The sequence below is a fragment of the Colletes latitarsis genome, chromosome 10 (assembly GCF_051014445.1).
Source record: "Colletes latitarsis isolate SP2378_abdomen chromosome 10, iyColLati1, whole genome shotgun sequence".
NCBI classification, from domain to species: Eukaryota; Metazoa; Arthropoda; class Insecta; order Hymenoptera; family Colletidae; genus Colletes; species Colletes latitarsis.
Window position 1 is genome coordinate 8,235,954 of NC_135143.1, and position 25,456 is coordinate 8,261,409.

The window sequence follows — 25,456 nt, forward strand, 5'->3', positions numbered from 1 at the left end:
TTTAGTTGCAGGGGTCGATTACAATCATTTTTGGTGAATAGACATACCCTCGAATTCCTGCGCACTTTCGAGAAAAAAATTCCTAAACGAAAATATAATGCAAATATAATGAAAATATAAAACTTCTACAATAGTGAATATATTTCATTGAAATTTTGGGAGGAAGTAGAGTTCATGGATACCTACAAAAAAGTATTACATAACTTTTCTACCGGACGTCAAACAAAATTACTAAAAATCAAAAACGAATATTTAAGAAAAATCGACAAGGGGTAGATGCCTCGATTTTTCGGCGAAAAAAAAATTTTTCAAATCGTTCTGGAAAAATTATTTTTGGTTACGAGGGTCAATTATAATCGTTTTTGGTGAACAGACATACCCCCGAAATCCTACCCACTTTCGAGAAAAAAATTTCTTACCAAAAATATACTCTGTGGCCGGAAATGTTTCTATAACTTTTTAACGAAGCCTCTATCAACAAATTGGTATTCTTGATTTTCGTCCTATTTTGGCCTCTAGAATCTCCCATTACAATTTTTCCCAGGGGTGGCCGAACACCCTGTATGCTAATTTCAAACAATAATTTCAATTTTATTGCATATCTTTAAAAGTAATTGTATAAAACTAAAATTGCATGTCCCGCAGAAAATTTGATCAATGTGTTAATGCTAAGATTCCACAATTTTCTAATAATTTTGTCAAGAATTTTATGAACAACTTCTGCTAAGAAAACTAGAGAGAAGATGGTCTACAGATCTACTAATAACATCGATAGATGACTTCTTCCTCCATAACATACTCTGTCGAATAATTTATTTATTGCAATTACGCATTCCGGCTTGGAGGCAAAAAAAAGTAATTTACTCGTGTCCTCTTTATCGTCGAGGACAGCGACTTCGAGTTTATGGTACCCATCTGACTGCCTCGTTGATTGTACGATCGAGAACTTGGACGCATGTTTACTGGTAACATTTTGAACTGACTCCTTCGTAGCCAGAAGTACAGTTTCTAATTAGGACTTGGCGAACTTGAGAGTTTCTTGCTGTTAGCCACTAGCACGGTATCATTGTGGAGCTACACGAACATTTGGGAGGATGTAGCGCGAGATGGAGGATTCCGTGGGTTGGTTTTCTAACCGTTGGGACGTATGAACGTACAGTACTGCGTACAGTGTTACTTGTAAGCGATCGTTCGCTAAAAAATTTCTGTTTCAGCCCTACGATTACTTCGCGCGATAGAGTTTGCTTGAAGTTGCTTGAACGTTCGAATTTTCATAATTGACGCACGTACTTTCAGAAGTCCAACGAAATTGTTTCGAATAAACATTTTCCATTACAATAACTTGTTTTATAAATTATTCTAGAAATTCTAATTATAAAAAAATTTTAAATCTTTATCTAAATCCTCTCAGAAAGTCCACGACAGGAACCGTTACTGTACTTCATAAATTATGTACGATTAGAGTGTCCAGACACTCGTTAAGATTAGGACTCTGTATGAAATTTGTCAAGTTGAATTATTACACTAAATCGATTAAGTATGTTTTACTAAAATCATAATTTAATCTCTCTGAAGATTCTCTTATACTTTTATTTGTGTTATAGCTATTTCCAAGTTAATGATTAATTTGTGAGAGAACCGCTGGAAACAGTTAGGTGTATAGTTAGCTGCGGCCTAATTCGACGACACTGGGTTAACTAGCAATTCACGAAAGTACTAATTAATAAAATTAAATCAAGGATTCAGGCAATCGAGAATTGGATAATTGATATCACGCGATGTTTGCAATATGCGTATCTACATATAATTATGCAAGGAGAGGTAACATTTTCCCGTACAAATGCGTTCACCATGCGGCACCGTTATTCGCATTCATTTGCTCCATTTCGCTGCAATATTTAAACGTCGTTTAGATAATTCAGTTAGCCGGTCCTTCGAGCATCGTTAGCGAAACTAGCATTAATTTACACGAATAAACTTACGAGGACAGAACCAAACACGAAAACGGGCTTTTTCAACGAGTTTCAGCTCAAATTGGAAATCTCGAGAAGGTGTCGGTTCTTCACTGGCATAAAAACGTCAGAATTTTTATCATTAATTTTTTTCCTAAACCAGTAGTTAGGTAACAAAATGTTTATTAAAAAATTATTATAATTAGATGCATTTCAAGTTCCAGTTCCACCTCTTTTATTATAATTATTACATTTGACTATTATTAAAACGCTAAATGCTCCGATTCATTAGCCTGGAAATAGACAAGCAACATTAGAATGTTTACTAAATCGTGGTAAAAAATGCATAAAACAGAAGTTTCCAAATCTATTTCCTATATTTAGTTCATGATTTATTTGTGCCCAGTTTCTTGTTAATTTTAATATTATCCTTTGAGGGTTATGTTGCCAATATTAGAAGATGGGGTTTTCATATCGATAAAAATTAAATTTAAATTATTTTTCACTCAATACGCAATAATTTCACAAAATTTTCGAATCTTTCCTGTATTAAATTTATCGATATCGTATACAGGGTGTTCGGCTATCTCTGGGAAAAATTTTAATGGGAGATTCTAGAGGCCAAAATAAGACGAAAATCAAGGATACTAATTTGTTGATGGAGACTTCGTTAAAAAATTATAGAAACATTTCCGGCCATACAGTGTATTTTCGGTAAAAAATTTTTTTCCTCGAAAGTGCGTAGGACTTCGGGGTATGGTCTATTCACTAAAAATGCTTGCAATTAAACCGTGTAACTAAATACAATTTTTGTAGTATTAATTGAAATTTTTTAATTTCGTCTAAAAATTTCAATACCTACTCGAATTTTTTTCTCGAAAGAGGGTTGGATTTCATGAGTATGTGTATTCACCAAACATGATTGTAATTGAACCCCGCAGCCAAAAATAATTTTTCTAGAACGGTTTCAAATTTTATTTTCGTCGAAAGATTTAAGCACTATCCCTTGTCGAATTTTCTTAAAAATTACTTTTTCATATTTGATAATTTTGTTTGACGCCCTACAGAAAAGTTGTCTAATACTTTTTTATAGGTACCCACAAGCTCTACTTCAGAGAAAAGTTTCATTGAAATATATTCACTATTGTAGGAGTTATGGTCGTTTGAAAATTGGGCCATTTTTGTGAGGTTTTTCTAACTTTACGGGGCCAAGGAACAACTTTTCTAATATTTTTAGAATTTCTACATATTCTCTACTAAAATACGCGTTGATTGCTTTTTTAAACATTAAAATCCCTCAATCCGTTCAGGAGTTATGACATTTTAAAGATTCGCATGAAATTTCAAGGAAGCATTTCTGGCCTCAAATTAGATTTTCGGTAAGGAATTTTTTTCTCGAAAATGCATAGGATTTCGGGGATATGTGTAATGACCAAAAATGATTCTAATTAACCCCTACAACCGAAAATAATTTTTTCCGATTTGAAACACATGAAATTTCAGGGGAATCTTTCATTCATGATCAGACATTATATTTTCGGTAAAGAATTTTTTTCTCGAAACTGTGCAGGATTTCGGTGGTATGTGTATTCACAAAAAAAGCTTATAATTGACCCCCGGAACCAAAAATAATTTTTTCAGAATGATTTGAAATTTTTTAATTTAATTTTTTGATAACTTTTTAACGAAGCCTCAATCAAGAAATTGATATTCTTGATTTTCGTCCTATTTTGCCCTCTAAAATCTTCCATTACAATTTTTGGTTTATGTATTGGTAAGTTATAAAACACATTTATTAAGTTATGAAACACATAGAATGTCGTTACTATGTAAATTTAGTTATTCTAACTTGCTTGCATGACCCAAAATCACATTCCTGATAAGGATCAATTATTTCTTTACATATAAATGTATTTGTTTTTCTATACAATGTTATTATTAATAAAATAATATCAACCAATAATTCTATATACTCATTGACTGTAAGTGCAGATAAACAATAAATACGTATAGATTTCTAATGAAATATGTCCATAATAAGTTAAGGAAAGAAGACCGTTTTTATTCATCTACATACATTAAGTAAACATACTAGTTTCGATGTTTCTTGAATAAAATGTGCATAGACCGACTATAATCGGATCACATATACATAAAAATGACACTATTCATTTTATCAATGCAGGAATTTGTTTTTTTATTTCATTAGCGAAAATTAGTGTAACAAGTTAGATCACACACCGATGTTTTTTGTAATCGAAACATTGAAGGTATTGTATAAGTTTCTATTATAATTATCAACGCTATATTCGAACAATTGCCACCAAAATTAAAACTATTAATTTTAACCATATCGTTTCGCGGATCAAAAATTCTATTATTATTTTATCAAAGTATTTCAACGATGACTCCAGAGTCGAAAGTATTAATTCCAGCCCCGATTTCATGCGCGACGTTGGATGCAGAGTTATGGTTCCAGACATGTCGTTTTAGGAGGCAACGATAGAAATTTCTGTGCGACTATTACGACGGGATCGTATAGTAAGCAGCTACTTTCATTTCGTTGGATTAAATAGATTGAGCTAGATTCGCTGGGAGCTATTTGATATTTTCGTCGTAAACCATCGTATCGCGTCTAGCCGACGTATCTTTCCATCTTCGCGAACACGCTGACGCGTTCTCCGTTTCGTATGTGCGACGAGCGCCACTCGACAGCGTGAAAAGCACAGGAGTAATGTTGGTTGCATCAATACTCGTGTCCGCGTATCGCGATGTATCTATCATGCTGCGGGTTTGAACGCAAAAAGGAGAGATCCCGTAACGGAGGATCGCGCCACGAAAATTTGTCTACCTTACATGGATTCCGATGTTAATGGAAGATAAATGATATTGCGTTACGCCCCGGAATGCAAACTAGTGGGGGTCAGGCCAAGGGTGGCTTGGGGAAGATTGATATACTGCTTCGTGAACTTTCATAAGTATTCGGGAAATGTTCGATATTTGTATTGAGATTCAGAAAACACGTTTATATTTTGAGTGGATATCTATGTTACGAAAAAACTTTTAACATCCAATTCACTTAAGAGCAGATTTCGGTTTAGAATTTTTAAAAAATTACATTCTTGTACGTTTTTCATTGTTTGAATGTTCGAAGAATATGTAGTCAATAGGAAATTTAAAAATTCTAAAGATTCACAAAGTTAGAGGTAGATACATTTTAATTGGATTTGTCATCATGTAAAACTTTAAGGGGCGATTTTGGTTTAGAATTTTTGAGAAACTCTGTGTTTTTGTACGTTTTTCACTTCTCGAATGTTTGAAGAATATGTAGGCAATAGAAAATTTAAAAATTCTAAAGATTCACAAAGTTAGTGGTAGATACATTTTAATTGGATTTGTCATCATGTAAAACTTTAAGGGGCGATTTTGGTTTAGAATTTTTGAGAAACTCTGTGTTTTTGTACGTTTTTCACTTCTCGAATGTTTGACGAATATGTAGTCAATAGGAAATTTCAAAATTTTAAAGATTCACAAAGTTAGAGGTAGATACATTTTAATTGGATTTGTCATCATGTAAAACTTTAAGGGGCGACTTTGGTTTAGAATTTTTGAGAAACTCTGTGTTTTTGTACGTTTTTCACTTCTCGAATGTTTGAAGAATATGTAGCAAATAGGAAATTTCAAAATTCTAAAGATTCACAAAGTTAGAGGTAGATACATTTTAATTGGATTTGTCATCATGTAAAACTTTAAGGGGAGATTTTGGTTTAGAATTTTTGAGAAACTCTATGTTTTTGTACGTTTTTCACTTCTTGAATGTTTGAAGAATATGTAGCAAATAGGAAATTTCAAAATTCTAAAGATTCACAAAGTTAGAGGTAGATACATTTTAATTGGATTTTTCATTATGTAAAACTTTAAGGGGAGAATTTGGTTTAGAATTTTTGAGAAACTCTGTGTTTTTGTACGTTTTTCACTTCTCGAATGTTTGAAGAATATGTAATCAATAGGAAATTTAAAAATTCTAAAGATTCACAAAATTAGAGGTAGATACATTTTAATTGGATTTGTCATCATGTAAAACTTTACGGGGAGATTTTGGTTTAGAATTTTTGAGAAACTCTATGTTTTTGTACATTATTCACTTCTTGAATGTTTGAAGAATATATAGGCAATAGAAAATTTTAAAATTCTAAAGATTCACAAAGTTAGAGGTAGATACATTTTAATTGGATTTGTCATCATGTAAAACTTTAAGGGGCGATTTTGGTTTAGAATTTTTGAGAAACTCTGTGTTTTTGTACGTTTTTCACTTCTCGAATGTTTGAAGAATATGTAATCAATAGGAAATTTAAAAATTCTAAAGATTCACAAAGTTAGAGGTAGATACATTTTAATTGGATTTGTCATCATGTAAAACTTTAAGGGGAGATTTTGGTTTAGAATTTTTGAGAAACTCTATGTTTTTGTACGTTTTTCACTTCTTGAATGTTTGAAGAATATGTAGGCAATAGGAAATTTAAAAATTCTAAAGATTCACAAAGTTAGAGGTAGATACATGTTAATTGGATTTTTAAAAAAATAAATATTACAGATCCCACATTTCTTCTTGCTTAATTTGGTTTCTTCCTTTCTGAGAAGTTCAAAGGTACAATTACAATTTCCGAAAGCTATCTTATTTTTTTGTTTTGTTACATTTCCTTATTTTAAACTACCGTTCTACTGTAGATTGAATAACACGTATGTATAATATAAGTAAATATGTAATTGATAAGATTGTACGCAGATGAAAATTTTGCAGATGCAAATATACGAAAAAGAAACTGAGACCACAGTGGGGAACAACATGGAGCAACATTGCTCGCCTACATAAAAAAAATCTCACAGACAACACCTACCAAACAATCACAAGTTCTACAAACTACTGATGATTCAACCAGCAGCAATATTTAGACTCAGAATCGATCGTACAAACTTCACTACTCGCCTACAAATAAACAACCTTATAAATAACATCTACCAAACAATCACAAACCCCTACAAACTACTAAGGATTCAACAAGCAGCAATATTTAAACTCAAAATTGGTTATACAAATTTCACCAGTTCGTACATGGTGATCAAAACCCCGACATCTAACACCATAACATATAATTAACATGACATAAGTTACATGTCTAATAATATTTAATTTTCTACTTTGTATTAATACTTGATGTATGTTACGAGCTTATTTTCGACGTCCAAGATCATGCGATCTAACTCAGTTAGACATTTTCAAACGACTGACGAGTTAAAAATCAATATTATAGCCGTCATTAATAAAATAGAACCCGAATTATGTAATAGTGAAATAAAAAATTGGGTAAAACGAGCGGGGCTCGCGCAAAAAAGACGGTCATTCCAATGACATTGTGCTCCACGATTAATGTTACGAAGTGGACTTAATATTAAAACAAAGAAACCTGAAATATCTCAAATAGTTTGTGTTTTATTTCAATTTAAAGACGTGACACTCAATTTGGATGACCATATACTAACACCACATACCTGTACGTATACTATCAGCACCAACATTTGCAAGCGAGAGACTGTGTATCGTTCTGTTGTTAAGGAGGAAGGACGTAGTCTCACGTACACAACACAATAAGAGTTATTTGCAAACTTACTGGCACTCGCAAGCGACACTAGACACGTCTGATCCGATCGACTGCTTGGAAGTAACTGAACCAATCTAAGTTCCTATTTTGCCAATAAGGAAACCTCAGTTGTCCCTAGCAAGGTGACGACGACAAACATTGCTCACTGGAGGGAGGATTGGTCAAGCCAATCCTCAATGGTTTCTAATATTTGCAACATTCCCGCCTACCCTGCTACCTGGTGTCCAGGTAGACCATGCAAGAGTGGGCGAAAACGCTGCATTTTTACTAATAATTGGGGAAAGCCGCCGTTGGGTCCCCAAGTCCCCGGTGTTCCGCTATCGCTATTGAGGCTAGGAAGAACTCCAAGGATTCCAAGTCCCAAGTGTTTCGGCCACGAACAAATATTCGTGTTGATTCAAATGTTGCTCGTGGTCGATGCTTATTGCATAGTCACTCTATGCTCCTAACCTTGTACCTTGACCCACAGAAGTTGTTGCTTCTGATACGCAGAAATAGATTGCTGCGAGCGACACTAGACACGTCTGATCCGATCGACTGCTTGGAAGTAACTGAACCAATCTAAGTTCCTATTTTGCCAATAAGGAAATCTCGGTTGTCCCTAGCAAGGTGACGACGACAAACATTGCTCACTGGAGGGAGGATTGGTCAAGCCAATCCTCAATGGTTTCTAATATTTGCAACATTCCCACCTACCCTGCTACCTGGTGTCCAGGAAGACCATGCAAGGGAGAGCGAGAACATTGCCTCTTTTATAAATAAACATTTTGGGGGAAACCAAAGCCCCCAAGACCCCGGTGGTCTGCAGCTGTGCGCCAACGTGGGTTTATGATACGTCAATGGCTACTGAGGCAAGGAAGATCTCCAAGGATTCCAAATCCCATGTGGAGTTTGGAGATTGCTTAATGAGTGTAACGTAATTTCCAAGTAATAATGTCTCGATTCCTAATCCTCAAAAATAGCGGAGAAGTCACGTCCGTATTATAAATCCTGCGATGTTAAGGTTCCTTTAGAATCCTTAACACCAAGTGGAGTTTGGAGATTTCTCTAATAACCGTAACGTAGTTTGCTAAATAAAACTGTCTCGAAATTCTAATCCTCAAAAATAGCGGGGACGTCACATCCGTCCATATCACAAGAACTCGCTGAACCGATCCTGAATATAGTCGTTATTTCAACTCTTCAACCGAGCAAAGATTTACCAATCGCAAGTATTTTCTAAGTTCATGAAGTTTATTACTATAATCCAACGAATGAGGTAAATGTAGGAATAACTCCACTCGTTTGAACAAACGGTTTTTCGAACAGAAATAAGTAATGGGTGGGGTTCCAGCGTATCTAAAAATGCAAACTCCTCGAAGGGACTTCGTCCGTTAATAACAATTCGCGAAAGTAACAAGTCGAGGGACGAGCGTTTACTATTTAAGCTTGATTGTCAATGATTGTTCGGTAATTCCTCGCAACAAAAACGGACGTCAAATCGCGGCAAACCCGGCCGGAGTGTTTCTCGCGATAAAACTTTGGGAAACACCGGAGTTTGCCAACTAAAATTCTCCGTCGTCGCGTTGCCTGAAAGCAACAATTCCGATGGGCAGTCCTATCCACGGATCAGCCAGCTCTCGACTCTGGAGCGAAGACTATGGCCCATTAATCGATTCCAGGGGCAGCTCAGCCGTCGCGCATTCAGCTCGCCGACCCACTTTCGCGAGATAATAGCGGCGTCGGTCGGTGAGTACGCAAAACTGGTCTTTTCAGCGCCCGGGAGCGAACGGGACCGCGTAATTTAGCAAGACGTACTACCAGAGTCGGGGGAAGATGATCTGCGATATTCAGCGATGAAATGCGTGGTTATCGACCTTCTTGCCAGGGGCTCTTAACCTAACGTAAAATACCAGTATTACACCGGTAAATATCGGTACCTCGACTTTATTATAGTCTATTCAATTCAACAAATATTCATCACAATCATTCAGAGAATCTAACAGTTTGGTTACAAGTTCTTCGAGTCTTGCTAGATTCTACCTGAGGATCAATAAAGATTTTATTTTTACTGCCAAGGTTCTTACTCCATTTTTATCTTCGCATCATACTCTACTGCACAATAATACTTGTTTTTACACTAGATGAATTTATTATTGTATGCTGAAGGAGGTCATACTCTTCCAGTGGCCAAAACATCATCGATTAAATAAATTACTATATTACTATACTATACACAATATCAATGTTTGTCGTTGTCAAAGAAAAATATATCAATTTTGCAACACAATATCTTGTATACTAATGTGTGCGAATCTTTAAAACATCATAACTTCTGAAAGGATTGGACGATTATAATGTTTTAAAATGCAATCAACGCGTATTTTGGCGAAGAATATGTAGAAATTGTAACAATATTGAAAAAGTTATTCCTTGACCCCGAAAAGTTAGATAAACTCCATAAAAATGGTACAATATTCAAAGAGTCATAACTCCTACAACAGTAAATATATTTCAGTGAAACTTTTTTCTGAAGTAGAGCTCATGGGTACCTACAAAAAAGTATTACACAACTTTTCCGTATAACGTCAACCAAATTAGTTACACATGACAAACGAATGTTTAAAAAAAATCGACGGGGGGCAGATGCCTAATTTTTCGACGAAAAAAAAATTTCAAATTGTTCTGGAAAAATTATTTTTGATTGCAGGGGTCAATTATAATCATTGTTGGTCAATAGACATACGCCTGAAATCCTGCGCATTTTCAAGAAAAAAATTTAGTACGAGCGGAACTTTAAACGAAAATAACTTTTTAACGAAGCCTCCATCAATAAATTGATATTCTTGATTTTCGTTCTATTTTGGCCTATAGAATATCCCATTGCAATTTTTCCCAGGGGTGGCCGAACACCCTATATATCCGTACTGAATATTTTCTGTTAACTCGTTTTGTTTTACAGGGTGTTCGGTAACTCGTGGTACAAGCGAAAAGGGGGTGATTCTATATCAAAAAATAAGTCTAAAATATAGAATAACAATTTTTGATGTACGGCTTTGTTTTCGAGGAAATCGACTTTGAATTTTCGCTGGTTATTATTGCAGTTTAAGTTTGTTTTTATCGTAACAGAAAATTGGAAACACATACTGAAATAAGATGTTGGAGTAATAATAAAGTTTAGTATTACAGAAATTTTTGAAAATGTTGAAAATGTACAATAAACAATTCCGTGACACTGGAAGTGTTTATCAACATAAACTTCAATCCAGACAATGATTTACAGCAAGATCCGTTATAACAAGACACGATCAAGTGCACGCGTTCCCGTCGAAAATTCAAAGCCGAATTTCTCGAAAACAAAGCGTCACATGAAAAATTTTTATTCCATATTTTAGACTTATTTTTTCATGCAGAATCACTCCCTTTTCGCTTGTACCACCAATTACCGAACATCCTGTATATTCGAATTGTTAACAAATTGTTGTGTTAGCAAATAAGTGTTTTCTTTTCGATTTGCTAAATAATCGGCTTCACGAACTTTGTGAGAGCCAACACTATCTGTTGTTCGAATGAGAATTTCGTCGATCTTTGGAGAATGGTTGGCGACTACTAGGTTAGGGGTAGCCGTTCTGGCGCCTAAAAGAGCGCTCGGATGCTACACACCCTGGGAACCGGGTTTACGGAGGGGGTTGGAAGCTGGCTCGGTTACATCATCTGATAGGCAAGTCGGTGCTCGGGCAAAGTCGATGATAGCCGCATGTTCTTTAAAGGAACCATCGTCGGGAAGGCTCTATTATACCGACGAGACGCGACTGTAGCTTGTGAAGACCCGTCCGTTCGGGCTTTATGAAAACCCGTGAATACGTGGTCCGTGAGAGGAAGGTGATTTTTTTTTTTTTTTTCTTTTAACGTCCGCGTTTTCATGCATATTTATGTATGTCGAGGTCCGGTGGAGAAAGGGCTCCGCGAAATGTTTCCGAGTGGAGCAATCTCTTCCTGTTGCGGACGGTCCCTTTCGTCGCGTTGTAATCGGTTCGAGTAAAAACGATCATCGACCATTGATCGATACGTCGAGACGAAAAGAAAAGATTGGTTCTGGTTGTTGGTGCCCGGCACCATCCGTGAAATAATTGAGTAGCTTTCAGAAACTTGGAAGTATCTGTTCCTTCAGGGGATGGAAGCTCACGTTTCGTTTCGAACGTCGACAATAGCATACAATACGATTCTAATAATCGAGTCAAAATTTTAGAAGAGAGTTTTGGGTTGCCCAATCATCTCAGTTATTCTGTGACACGATTATTTTCTCGAGTATCATCGACACGTTCGCAAAGTGTACTTAAATTTGTTTTTAATTCAAATTTTAGTTGGATAAATTTGTATAGTAGTGAAATTTTATATCTGTGTGTACATATTCAAAAATGTATATTCCTTCTCAGACGACAATGACTCTAATTATTTTTCTTTGGTTTTTTCCAGTTAAGGAAATAGGTTTGAACATTTTATTAACAGACTCATATTTAATCACCACAATTAATTTCAAATAAGTGTATACATTTGCTGTATGTATACAGGGTGTTTGGCCACCCCTGGCGAAAAATTTTAATGGGAGATTCTAAAGGCCAAAATGAGACGAAAATCAAGAATACTAGTTTGTTAATGGAGGCTTCGTTAAGAAATTATTAACGTTTGAAGTTCCACACGTACTAAATTTTTTTCTCGAAAATGCCCAGAATTTTTGAGGTATGTCTATTCACCAAAAATGATTGTAATTGACCACAAAAACTGCAAATAATTTTTCCAAATCGATTTGAAATATTTTTTGTCGCCGACAATTTAGGCACCTATTCGAATTTTTTTCTCGAAAGTGCGTAGGATTTCGGGGGTATGTCTATTCACCAAAAATGATTGTAACTGACCCCCGCAACTGAAAATAATTTTGCCAGATCAATTTGAAAAAATTTTTTATTGCTGAAAAATTCAGGCACCTACCCCCCGTCGATTTTTCTTAAAAATTCGTTTTTCATTTTTAGTAATTTTGTTTGACACCCTACAGAAAAGTTGTCTAATACTTTTTTGTAGATACCCATGGGCTCTACTTCAGAAAAAAGTTTCATTTAAATATATTTATTATTTTAGGAGTTATGGCTATTTGAAAAATCAACCATTTTTATGGGGTTTTTCTCATTTGCGGGGTCAAGGAACAACTTTTCGAATATTTTTAGAATTTCTATATATTCTTCACCAAAATACGCGTTGTTTGGCTTTTGAAACATTAAAATCTCCCAATCCGTTCAGGAGTTATGACACTTTCAAGATTCGCATGTTTCAAGGGAACATTTTTGGCCTCAGATAATATTTTCGGTAAGGAATTTTTTCCTCGAAAATGCGTAGGATTTCGGGGGTATGGCTATTCACGAAAAATGATTATAATCGACCCTCGCAGTTAAAAATAATTTTTTCCGAACAATTTGAAACACGAAATTTCAGGGGATTCATTCATTTATGATCAGACATTATATTTTCGGTAACGAATTTTTTTCTCGAAACTGTGCAGGATTTCGGTGGTATGTGTATTCACAAAAAAAGCTTATAATTGACTCCCGGAACCAAAAATAATTTTTTCAGAATGATTTGAAATTTTTTAATTTAATTTTTTAATAACTTTTTAACGAAGCCTCAATCAAGAAATTGATATTCTTGATTTTCGTCTTATTTCGTTTGAGATACATTTTGTGATGTTACTAAGAAAAAATAATTTTAGTACAGTTACTATAATTTCTTCTGTCGAAAAATTCATCGAAGGGCTCATTACAGCACTCTTCAATAACAAAAAATTTGTTTGATGATAAGTAAAAGGAAATTCTAAATTATGTTAAGTACAAATTTAAAAAATTAAACATTTTTAGTCTCAATACTTAATATAATATTTTAGTTGAACGAATTATCATTTTTCGTTATCACTTTCAAACATCTCGATTTAACATACTGTCTCTAAAGCATATACATAAGTAATAAAATTCAATTAGACTTCAGAAATGTAAATGCAACTTCAGAGTCTCGGAGAGTCACAGATGGCATAAATTAATTTTTCATCTGTTTTAGAAATTTATTCAGTCGGTATATGGGAGAGAAAACATAAAAAACAAATGGCGTCTCCAAACAGCTTCGACTACCATGAATATTTCGCCAAGAGCGATCTATTCGGCGAATTTAACATTGTGCGTTTAATTACCACGGGCATTATGTTCGAGTGACTTTGAAAAATGTGTTCCCGCGGGACGCTTTAAATTACTACAAATCTCAAATGCGCGTTTCAGCTTATCTCCTGTCCGTAGTTCAACGATGTACGACCTACGAAGGCAGTCGTGATTTACGGTTTGATTTAGGTAGGCACTGGATTAAGGCAGCGTCTTTCAAGAGACCGTTCTGTCAGATTTATTACAGTTTCTTTTTTTTTTCTCGCGGGAAACAGCAAACGAGAAAGAGGAAGTTGGTCAACGATCATTTCTCTGGCTCGTTGTTTCCGATGGAACGAAATTAGGTCGAACTACGGGGATGAACGATGAAAATGAAGCACGACGTGCACCGAAGTCCATTTTATACCGGCCGTCAGCTATTTAAGACATTCATCGGACGAAAAATTATTGCTGATATTACGAAAATTGTTCGAGCTTTTCAACGAACAAATTTCGCTACGGGTAGAGTTTGAATTACGGATTCAGTTTCTCCTCTGGGCGATTTTAATCGGGAAATTTCGTTCGGAATTATTTTACGTGAAATTCGAAGCACGCTTGTGAATCTGCAAAAAGGATAGGTTAAATGTTCTCAACATTATCGCATAAACGATATAACAAACTTCTTAAAAGACGCTCTTCCAAAGAAGAGCATTTCCGCTAGGAATTTATAAATACAATATTTCTTACGTTCATTTTATTTAGTTCAAAAATTAAGTTGCTTTTATTTACGTGGGTTTGTTGTATTTTTAGTAAATGAAATTGTTAACAATTATTTGCATAGTACAATACAAAACAAAAGGATTGTGACAAACCAAGTGAAATCGGCAGACGATTACAATTTTAGATGCAAGTATGTATTTTTTAGTTTATGATTGATAAACACTCAAAAAATTCTCTGGTATCTACTTTTACATTACATTTTATGTTCATCTTTTTTCGGAATGTTTCTTTATAACTGCCATATTATAATTAGAAGAGTCTCGTAGTTTTGGGCACTTGTCCTTAATTTCATTTCGTTTTGTTTTTAAGCATTAAAAATACATTGATTTATTATAAATATAAAATTTATTGTATATAAATTGTGGATTATACGTTAATATATAAATTATACAGGGTGTTCGGCCATCCCTGGGAAAAATTTTAATGGAGGATTCTAGAGGCCAAAATAAGACGAAAATCAAGAATACCAATTTGTTGATGGAGGCTTCGTTAAAAAGTTATTAACAATTAAATTCAAAAATTTCAAATAGTTCTGGAAGAATTATTTTCGGTTGCGGGGGTCAATTACAATCATTTTTGGTCATTATATATACCCCCGAAATCCTACCCACTTTCCAGAAAAAAATTCGAGTAAGTGCTGAAAGTTTTGGGTGAAAAAAAAGACTTTCGTAATCGTCTTGGAAAAATTATTTTTAGTTGCAGGGGTCAATTGCAAGCATTTTTGGTCAACAGACATAGTCCCGAAATCCTACTCAGTTTCGAGAAAAAAATTCCTTACTGAAAATATAATTTCTGGCCAGAAATGTCTGCCCGAATTTTCATGCGAATCTTTAAAACGTCATAACTTCTGAACGGATTAGACGATTTTAATGTTTAAAAAAGCAAACTACGCGTATTTTGGCGGAGAATATGTACAAATCGCAAAAATATTTGAAAAGTTGGTCCTTGACCCTGCAAAATGAGAAAAACCCCATAAAAATGGTCCAATTTTCAAACAGCCATAACTCCTACAATTGTGAATATATTTCAATGAAACTTTTTCCTGAAGTAGAGCTCATGGGTACCTACAAAAAAGTATTAGACAACTTTTCTGTAGGGCGTCAAACAAAATTACTAAAAATGAAAAAGGAATTTTTAAGAAAAATCGACAGGGGGTAGGTGCCTACATTTTTCAGCGAAAAAAAAATTTTTCAAATCGTTTAAAAAAAATTATTTTCGGTTGCAGAAGTCGATTACAATAATTTTTGGTCATTACACATACCCCCGAAATCCTACCCATTTTCGAAAAAAAAATTCGAAAATATGTGTAATTTTTCGACAAAATTAAAAAATTTCAAATCGTTTTGGAAAAATTATTTTCATTTGTAGGGGTTAATTACAATCATTTTTGGTGAATAGACATACCCCTGAAATCTTGCGCATTTTCGAGAAAAAAATTCAGTACGGTCGGAACTTTAAGCGTTAATAATTTTTTAACGATGCCTTCATCAACAAATTGGTATTCTTGATTTTCGTCTTATTTTGGCCTCTAGAATCCCCCATTAAAATTTTTCCCAAGGGTTGTCGAACACCCTGTATATTCGATAAATCCATAGATAATTATACATTATCTGACTCTTAATATATTTTAATAGATGTATATAGATCTCAAGATTAATAGATCTATATATTTAATATAACATGTTTATTAAAAATAGTATTTATATCAATAGCTGATTTTTCATATTAAGCTGAGATGTTCTTTGAATATGCATTCTACTTCAATTTTTATTTTCCAAATAATTCCATAGAATAGTTATCGGGTTACAGAAGGAAATTTGTACGAGTAGGATAAAATTCGCAGTTTATTTTCCAGGTTGCTTTCGAGTTTCCGCAAACAGGCAGTTAAATCTGAACATAAACCTAACGAAAGCGTCGCGAAAAGTTCGGGCCGCGTACGCAGCTGCGGTTGGAAAGAAAAACTCTCGCAAACCGGATATCGTAAAAATTTCTGGAAGCTGATTTTCTTTCCACATTTTCCTCCGCATTACCGCGGAAGAAAAATTGGTTGACTGACGCGCGCATCCCTCCTGCGACGTCCCCGTTAATGGATTTCCTATCAAAATTCTGGAACTAATTCGATCGCCAATAAATACTTGAACGCCGAACAACCTGCACGTGGCCATCGACAACCATTATTAAAGACGAAGCTTCGATTCTCGTTTCCCATTTACTGCATTTTGTTCGATTAAACTCTCGAAATTTCATCGATCTCCCACATTTCTTTGAAGAGTGTATTTAGTTTCTGAAATGTCCGAATTTATATCCTTTTGTTCGTGAATTAATTTTGAGAACGGTACTGAACCTATCAATTTCAAATTTTGTACACATTTTTGTACAAACAGTAGGTGCTTGTATAAATTTTATCGAAAATTAATGATTATTCGTTTTTGTATTGTATGAAAAATGATTCACAAAGACGGATACGTCATATTTTCCGATACATTATTTTGATACTATTGCGATTGGAGGAAATAATTCTTTGGAATAAACAATGTTTTTTGTAAATAAAAGGTCGTTATCATTTTCATGTTCCAAGTATTTGATTTGAACATTAATAAATGTGATTTCAATATGAAATGAATATGATTTAAATAAATTTTTTCTTTACCAATGGAGAGAGACAGTTTAATTTTTCTATGCAAAAATTTGTTTCTTGTTTAGATTGATTTCAAATACTGTTTACGATTGCTACAAATAACGAATGTATATTAGAAATAATATAACTGTGATAACGGACCATAATCAATACATAATTTGTAAAAATACGTGACGAATAAAATTAAATTTTGATTATTGTATGCTTTTAAAAATGATTCATATAACCGCACTGAACATTTTCTGTTAACTAATTTTAAAATTAAAATTAAATTTTATGTTTATATATTCACATTGTTAATACATTATTGTGTTTGCAAATTAGTTGTTTTCTTTTATTTGCTAAATAATCGGTTTCACAAACTTTGTGGGAGATAACGGTTTGAATAATATTATTTCGATAAATATGATTTTGAAGTTTAGTATCAAGTACTCTAACTCTATCAGTTTTTTGGATTTTTACAATTCGTTTGTCGATGTGTCATTTTTATACCTAAAATTCCAAGAAATTGCAACAAATAGTCGACGTGTTTAATGTCTCTGAACCAGACTACCTCTTTACTCAAATACGGTGGAAAGATTAATTTATCACCGGTTACACAGAAAATCCGTATCCGATAAACTGCAAATAATTCTGTTCTGTTTGATGAAGTATTAAAGAGGGTCGTTCAAGGGTCAGATATCATTTATTTTTATCGAAGAAGTTGGTAAATTTGTTACATTTTTATACAGGGTGTACGGCCACCCCTCGGAAAAATTTGAATGGGAGATTCTAGAGGCCAAAATAAGACGAAAATGAAGAATATCAATTCCTTGATTGAGACTTCATTAAAAAGTTATTAAAAAAATTAAATTATAAAATTTCAAATCATTCTGAAAAAATTATTTATGGTTACAGGGCTCAATTATAAGCTTTTTTGGTGAACAGACATACCCCCGAAATCCTACCCAGTTTCGAGAAAAAAATTCGTTACCGAAAATATAATGTCTGATCATGAATGAATGATTCCCTTGAAATTTCATGTGTTTCAAATCGTTCCGAAAAAATTATTTTCGGTTGCAGGAACCAATTACAATCATTTTTCGTGAATAGATATACCCCCGAAATTCTACGCATTATCGAGAAAAAAATTCCTTACCGAAAATATTATCTCAGGTCAGAAATGCTTCCTTGAAATTTCATGCGAATCTTTAAAATGTCATAACTCCTGAACGGATTGAAGGATTTTAATTTTTCAAATGCCAAACAACGCGTATTTTGGTGAAGAATATGTAGAAATTCCAAAAATATTCGAAAAGTTGTTTCTTGACCCTGTATAGTTAGGAAAACCTCATAAAAATGATCGAATTTTTAAACGACCAAAACTCCTACAATAGTGAATATATTTCAATGAAACTTTTTTCTGACGTAGAGCTCATGGGTACCTGCAAAAAAGTATTAGACAACTTTTCTGTAGGGCGTAAAAAAAAATTACTAAAAATCAAAAACGAATTTTTAAGAAAAATCGATAAGGGGGTAAGTAAAAAATTTCAAATCGATCTGGAAAAATTATTTTCAATTGCGGGGGTCAATTATAATCATTTTTATTGAATACACATACTTCCGAAATCCTACGTACTTGTGAGAAAAAAATTCTTCACCGAAAATATACTATGTGGCCAAAAATGTTTACCCGAAATATTTAGTATTCTTGATTTTCATCTTATTTTGGCCTCTAGAATCTCCCATTACAATTTTTCCCAGGGGTGGCCGAACACCCTGTATATGATCCGATTATAGTCTGTTTGTGCATATTTTATTCAAGAAACATCGAAACTAGTATGTTTATTTAATGTATGTAGATAAATTAAAATGGTCTTCCGTCCTTAATTTATTATGGACATATTTTATTAGAAATCTATACTTATTTGTTGTTTATCTGTACTTACAGTTGATGAGTATATATAATTATTGCTTGATATTATTCCATTAATGATTCAATTTATACAGACTTCGCTAAGAAGAACATAAATACAGTTATATCTACAGAAATATGATTTTGGATCATGCAAGCAAGTTAGAATAACTAAATTTACATAGTAACGACATTTTATGTGTTTCGTAACTTAATAAATGTGTTTTATAACTTACTGACGCATATACCACTATGATTGCATAAATTTACTCACGGAGGCTCTAACTTTCAACTCAAAATTATATCTCAGTAAGAGTAAGATTAATCCCCTCGCATTAATCGTTGGTATATTTAATAATAATGCTTTATCGACAAAATAATCTAGCGTGAAATTGAGAAACCGAATAAACGATATCAGTTTGTATTCTGTAGAAGGATATAAGAATGATAGATTGTGTGCCGCGTGAAATACCATAAATTGTCCGCAAATTAATCTATCTGGGTCGATCACGCAAACGGCCGCGTTTGCGTAAAATGACATTATTAATTATACCGTTAAATATAAATTACACGTTCGAGTAACAAAGTGTTGTGAAAACGACCGGCGATTAATCGCCGTATCGAAGGAGACCCTAATGGGCTCGCGTCGACAAACCCGGAGCTCAAGTGTTTGCGGCGAAAAGTGCGAATTCGTTGAAAAACGTGATTAATCAATAGCACGTTATTAATTACCAGGTGTACGAGACGTGCACGCGAGCGAAACCACGCGAAAGAGCGCGTGCGTACGACGAAATCGATTCGCGTGCACGCGGTTTACGCGATATTCGCGTAACAATGACAGCGAAACGTTCATGAGCAAAAGAGAAATATTTCTAGGTCGACGTTTAGCTACGACATCGATCGCGACAACATTGATCAGCTCGATATAACGAGACAGGTTTATGTTGCGCACTATTCGCGAAAGAAGAATGGCTATAACACGGTTGGTCGTAGGAAAATGGTGGACCTAAGTCGAGGATTCGATCCAACAGGTACGTTGAGATCTATCGATTGTGGAGATCGTTTTCATATTATTGTGATTTGACACACGGAGATTAAGACTAGGTTCTATGATAGGTGAAATATTAGTTTTTGGACTGCTTCGATCAAACTTGAAGGTTTCCTACTTTACATGGAGCGTTAGATTAATTACAACTTGGACTGTCTTCTTTTCGCTATCCGGGCCTAATGGGAGCTTCTGTGTAATAGATTCTAGACCCTTTTAATTAGCAATCCAATTATCTTAATGCAAGTGAAGGATTTAATGGAACTGGATTCATGAGTTACCAACGCTTTCTTTGGATTATTGTGATCTGACATGAAGATTCCACTTAGATACTTCTGAATTCCCGAGTTACTGAGAAATTAAATCGTACCAACTAATCAAACAATACTTTCTTTTTGCTATTTGGATCTAAGAGAAGTAGATTTTCAGTAGATATTCAGTAGATTCTAGACTCATTGGATACTATTGGAGACATACTTTCTATAATAGTACAACGTTGTGTGAAAATTCAGCCAGGGAATCGAGAAGAAGAATGATATTAATCCAATATGATTTATTGGTCTTTTTGTACTACCTTATTAAATGTAGTTCCCTGGAATATAAATAAGTAGAGTTCGAGAAATTCGAGTATTTCTCAATAACTTTCAACCTTTGTCTCCAACAGTTACAAAGTGCGTTATATTAACCTAATTGAAGGATTCGATGCAACACCTCCGGAGGTTCACAAGTTACCAGAACTTGCACCATTGTGGTTTAACTCAAGGATTCCATCGAGCAACTTCTGAATTTGAAAGCTACTCAGCTGTATAGTTGATCGTAACCAGATATAATACTCTCTTTCTACTATTTGTGCCTAATGGAAACTTCTACATAACAAGTTCTAGGCTTAATAATTGTATTATTTCAATATGGTTGAAGAATTCAATGTATTACTGTTTAAGTTTGTGAATTACCAACGATTTCCTTGCACCATTCTGACTGAAGCATTTTAACTTCTAATAGAATTCTAACTTCTGAATCCCTGAATTGTTGGCATGTTAGAGTAGGTGAATCACAATTACACACCAATTCTTAGGATTAGGTCAGGTCGATCACAACTAAGAGATCAATTCTTAGGATTTGGTTAAGTCGATCATAGCTAGATATTAATTCTTTGTGTCTACTATTTGAGCCCAATAGAAACTTCCATATAACAAGTCCTAGGCTTAATAATTGTATTATTTTAATATGGTTGAAGAAATCAATGGATTACTGTTTAAGTTCGTGAGTTACCAACGATTTCCTTGCACCATTCTGACTCAAGCATTTTAACTTCTAATAGAATTCTAACTTCTGAATCCCTGAATTGTTGGCATGTTAGAGTAGGTGAATCACAATTACACACCAATTCTTAGGTTTAGGTCAGGTCGATCACAACTAAGAGATCAATTCTTACGACTTGGTTAAGTCGATCATAGCTAGATATTAATTCTTTGTATCTACTATTTGAGCCCAATAGAAACTTCCATGTAACAAGTCCTAGGCTTAATAATTATATTATTTCAATCTGGTTGAAGAATTCAATGTATTACTGTTTAAGTTTGTGAATTACCAACGATTTCCTTGCACCATTCTGACTCAAGCATTTTAACTTCTAATAGAATTCTAACTTCTGAATCCCTGAATTGTTGGCATGTTAGGTTAGGTCAATCACAATTGGACACCAATTCTTAGGATTAGGTTAGGATTAGGTCAAGTCGATCACAACTAGAGATCAATTCTTAGGATTAGGTTAAGTCGATCAGAACTCGTCAGCAGAGGGCTACGTTCAACTCTTCTCTCTCGCGAGTACTTGACCGATTACCTATACTCATATACATATACTCATATATACTCGTATATACTCATATATACTCCGTCACAAACTTATAATTATAACCAGGTCTCAAATGTTTCCCAAAAAATGTACTATTGTAGAACAAGTGGACATTTCCATTTAATTTTTCCTGTTTCTTCTCTATCTCTTCTTAAATTTATGATATAACCTGTTCCATTTGCCAGACTCATCCTGTATCGTAACAAGAATTAAAACAATATTTCTACCTAAATAATATCCTACGCTTGTGAGTAGACTGCGGATGTTTATGTCAATAAAATAAGTAAAAATATGTAAGTGATATATGTCAAATAATATATTAAAATATACAGGAATATCCAAAATATATTCAAAATATGTTCAAATAATTTTATTACTTAAACATAATAATAATTAATTATAATTTAAATTACAATATGTTACGAGTATTTTTTCAATATTGTCAAGAGTTAGTTGATGACGTTTATCGCTTAAAATCAATTTATAGGCTGAGAAGGAATACTCAACATTATAATATGTGATTGAGACATATTTGAATTTGCTGAAGTAGCATGCTTTAATTGTTTTAGGTCCTTTAACAATCTGACCTCATGGAATTCGTTTCCGTTGAACCTATCTGCCAAGAATACTTCAAAATAACTGCTTAATACTATCCGTAGCATCTATGAACTGTTATCGTTAATGATTCATTATAGGTAAACACGAGATATGTAAATAGCTATGTTGACATTTCTGCCATGACTATCGTACAAAAACGTTGAATTAGTAGACTGAAATAGATGTTCGAAAGTATATAAGCATAGAAGTATTAATTTTATAAAAAGAAATGCAATAAATATATATGACATATGTTTTTATAAAAGGTATGTGAAACATGCCATATGCAAAATAAAAAATATACTTTTAAGAACCTCTAGCGATGAAACAAACTTCTATTTAGGTTTCACTCTTGTATCTACATCCCAGGAATATATGCATTTGCATAAACAACCGCAGTCTACTTGTGAGACACCAAGATCATAGGATCGTCCGAATCAAGTCTTGCCCGAGCACTTTCGTACCTATAAAGTCTCCAGGATACTTAGAACATAACCAGAATTCTTGAGTTACAAACCAGCCATCAGCCATAATTTTATCGAAGTATCCGGTCCAATCGCTGTCCAGCGTTACCAGTTTTCGTTTCAACGATCGACGTCGAATGATCCATCCCGTTTTATTTACTCTGTGCTTTTCTTCTCGTAGTCGATTATTGCTTTTCCGTTCGGTTTGCTCTTATTAACCAGCCTTGGGAAATATTCATCGAGCCAGGCGGACGATTTTTCCTCGTTCTTTCAGTCGATTACGAGGAGAGACCGGGTCTCTTTCACAGAAAAGGTAGCAGACGCAATAATCGGCCGAACTGAGCTCCGGTTAACGCGCAAATCGAATTCCCCCAAGCGGCAATAATTGATCGTCGCCTTTGATGTTCACCAACGAGTGCTCGACTCACGGCGTAAAATATTGTCCATAACGATTAATTATTTGCCCGCCATTGAAGCGATCCCTACTGTCTACGCGGACAGAGAAACTGCAGATCGTTTCCTTTCCGTTCAGTTTTCTTTACGTTTGTCGCGGTCGGTGAATAATGAAGTACTGGCGGCCGCCGTAGCTTTTCGCTTCGTGAAAAGCTCGTTGCGGAACGATTAACGTCGAAGCTCCGTTGAAACTCCGGGGAGAAACACATTGGCGGGATGAAAAGTATTACGCGGCTGGAAAGGGAACGCGCGAACGCGCGGTTGTTTCCGGTACTTTTGCTTCCCGCGAAACGTCGCGCGTTAGTTTACCAATGGACAAACATGCTCGTACACGCGACATAATAGTTGTCTGGTTAAATCCTACTTTGTCGAAACGCGTAATTGATATTACGCTAATGAACTCCGAAAATTTCGACCCCGACAATGACCGTACGAGGAACACGGTTCGAGTCCTTCTGTGAAAGTTTGTTAATTGGTAGCCCCGTGTCGAGCAATCTCCGAATCGAGCTTTACGCGCGTTTCGACGAACAAAATGCGTGCAACGATGCGTACCATTATCCACTCGTGAGAACAAGTTGGCTCTAAAACTGTATTGTATTGGATTGTAAATTAAGTTTTAGCACCGTTTAAAATAAGTGACAAATTACAGGTAAAATAAGAAGCAAGACAAACGAGATTTGAAAGATCTTAATCGGTTCTCCGCCCAAGTCGGCCATTCTTCTTCAGCGTTTTTGGAGGTAATGGATAACTCGATGCTTTCTAGCGCGTTTGAACGAAAACAATTTCTTCGCCTCGTAGTGTGAAAAGTCAGGATTTGAGATAGGATCAGATATTAGGATTGCTATCTTGTATCGGTGCAATTTAATCTGGTTTAATAAGGTGTCTGAAAACAGAGGCTTTTGCACATTTTAATGCATGCAAATTGTTTGAACCTCCAAACGGTATTATTGTCGAACAGCTTACGGCATTCTTTATTCCTTTTAAATTTTAATATCACAGAATTTACCGGACTTATCTATTTAAATTTAAGGAATTGTAACTTTACTACCTTACTGCCTCGCTCGACAATAGAAATTAATACATCCTAAAGCCATTTACGCGACGCACACGATAATTAGTTTTCAAGGGGTAGATAGATACCTGCACCCTTGAAATCGCGGTCGACTACTATGAAAACATTTCTTGAAGAAGTAACGCGCAACACATGACGAAAATTCATCTTCTTATAACGGAAAAGAAATGTTAGATTCATGGATCTTTAACATGGAGTTAAACTAATATCTGATGTAGCGAGTGTTCTTAGATTCCAAGTGACGTAGATCTATGTCTGATCTATTTCTGGATTATAAACATTCAGATATTAGCACAACAGTTATTATGTATTCAGAGGGAAGAAAATAGAATAAATGAAATATAATAATTATTAGGTTCCAATAAAGGGATTGTTGATACTGATCTTCGTCAATTCTAATGAAGGGGAGGCTTCCTAAGTAGAAAAATTGGAATTGGAATTATAGCCAGTTATGAAAAAAATTACTGAATGATTTGAAAAATCTGCTTAGTCACAATAGAAACTAGGGCAAAATATAGAATCAAAATAAAAATTACTAACAAAAAACAAAGCAGGATGAAGGTTTATTGGATGATGAAATGAGTCATTTTCAGAAACACATATAATATTTTAGAAACGAATGCTCATACGAAATTCAAAATTGATGTTATAATCTGTTTTAAATTAAAAATATACTATAACATATTTTAATTAATTTAGATATTAACTGTGGATGGTAAAGAATCATACCACAACAGAAAATTAGGAAAATGTTTTTAATCTCAATAAATATGGTTGTCGTCGAGAATGGAATTATTTAAAGAATAGAAAATAGGAAAATGGTGGCCTTTGGAAGAAAAAAATTCGAACTCTGTCTAAAAATTGAAGCAAATTTTTATAATAGAACAAAAA

The 25,456-nt window shown here is 34.4% G+C and overlaps 2 protein-coding genes across 3 annotated transcripts in view; one reads left to right on the forward strand and one right to left on the reverse strand.

Annotated features, from left to right (window-relative positions):
- The window catches only part of LOC143347045 (hydroxylysine kinase), a 414,097-nt gene extending 395,579 nt beyond the window's left edge, over positions 1–18,518 (forward strand). Inside the window, exon 3 of the transcript XR_013080542.1 lies at positions 18,505–18,518. The gene's annotated coding sequence lies outside the window, so the exon portion shown is untranslated. The remainder of the gene's footprint in view (positions 1–18,504) is intronic.
- Positions 1–25,456, reverse strand: part of Nolo (ADAMTS-like no long nerve cord) — a 581,281-nt gene that overhangs the window by 390,347 nt on the left and 165,478 nt on the right. The window lies entirely within an intron of this gene.